This window comes from Coenobita brevimanus, chromosome 39 (genome assembly GCF_032717465.1).
Source record: "Coenobita brevimanus isolate Jiangsu-jjx chromosome 39, ASM3271746v2, whole genome shotgun sequence".
In the NCBI taxonomy this organism is placed as follows: Eukaryota; Metazoa; Arthropoda; class Malacostraca; order Decapoda; family Coenobitidae; genus Coenobita; species Coenobita brevimanus.
This window is the reverse complement of record NC_136992.1, coordinates 8,848,452-8,850,090: the sequence shown is the minus strand read 5'-3', so window position 1 is coordinate 8,850,090 and position 1,639 is coordinate 8,848,452. Positions and strand designations below refer to the sequence as shown.

At 51.7% G+C, this 1,639-nt stretch overlaps 1 non-coding gene across 1 annotated transcript; it reads left to right on the top strand.

The window, feature by feature from the left end:
* Positions 1-1,118: 1,118 nt before the first annotated feature.
* Positions 1,119-1,202, top strand: TRNAL-CAG (transfer RNA leucine (anticodon CAG)). The gene has a single exon. It is a non-coding gene; the product is annotated as a tRNA-Leu (tRNA).
* The last annotated feature ends 437 nt before the right edge of the window (positions 1,203-1,639 follow it).

The window sequence follows — 1,639 nt, the reverse complement described above, 5'->3', positions numbered from 1 at the left end:
TTGACCCACTCACTAACCTATCTGCCCGCCCACCCACCTACTAATAACCCACTCACCTATGCTACCCACCTGTTCATAGACGAACCTACTTAGGCACAGATCCACTCACCAGGACACTTACCTTTCCCTCCCACACACCCATGTCACCTACTCTCTCTCTCTCTCTCTCTCTCTCTCTCTCTCTCTCTCTCTCTGTGCGTCACTTACCAATCCACTGACTAACACACCTACCCATGAACCCACTCACTGATTCACACACACACACACACACACACACACACACACACACACACACACACACACACACACACACACACACACAATCATCGATTCACCCATCCGTACACGAGCCCACACATTCAACCCACACACCCGGTTACCGTTCAACCCACACACAAGTTGCACTGTTTCAACCATTGTTCTTTGATTATCCGAAGAATTTAAACTGTTCTAGGAATATTTACTGTTTAAGATTAACCTCCATAAAACTTAGATCATGATTTTTTTTTTTAAGAATATCATTGCTCAAATTTAAATTACTACGGTATCAAAAACTCAACTATTTTTATTCTTTAGGCATTTTGTGTTGGTTTTTAACTCAGAGGCTAATTTATATTCATTGTGATACTTGAGTTCATTCATGTTGCCTTGGCCTCTCTCCTCCCCTCCACTTCTCAACCAGCCACTCGACTTTGTTATTCATAAGACGCCAGAATTTGCTGCCTCCCAGCTCCTCCACCCACACTCCACCTGCCTCACTCTCTTCAACCCTGCCTACATCTCTGTCTGCCTCACTTCTACCTGTCCACCGCAAAACCTGACTCCCTGCCTAACCAACTCATTGCTTCCTGCCTCACTACCACACTGCCTACCTCAGAACCACGATTCATGTCTCACCACCACACTGCTACCTGTACTACCTACCTCACCACAACACTGGTGCCTGACCAAATCACCACACTGCTGCCTGCCTCACCACAATAGCCTACTGCCTGCTTGCCTGCCTCATCACCACACTGCAGCCTCCTTCACCACTATACACTCCGCCTGCCTGCCTTCCCATAACACTGCTGTCTGCCTCACCATCACACTACTGACTACCTCACATTTATACCGTTGTCAGGATGGCCGAGCGGTCTAAGGCGCTGCGTTCAGGTCGCAATCCGGTCTTCCGGGCGTGGGTTCGAATCCCACTCCTGACAGGCATTTTACGCCACGAAAGGACCAGCAGGTCTGTTGCTGTTTGCTTTCCTTTGTACTCCTTTGTACCACCACACTGCTGCCTGCCACACCACCACACTGCTGCCTGTCACACCACCACACTGCTGCCTGCCACACCACCACACTGCTGCCTGCCACACCACCACACTGCTGCCTGCCACACCACCACACTGCTGCCTGCCACACCACCACACTGCTGCCTGTCACACCACCCCACTGCTGCCTCCTACACCACCACGCTGCTGCCTGCCACACCACCACACTGTTGTCTATCACACCACCCTACTGCTGCCTGCCACACCACCACACTGCTGCCTGCCACACCACCCCACTGCTGCCTGCCACACCACCACACTGCTGCCTGTCACACCACCACACTGCTGCCTGCCACACCACCACACTGCTGCCTGCCGCACCA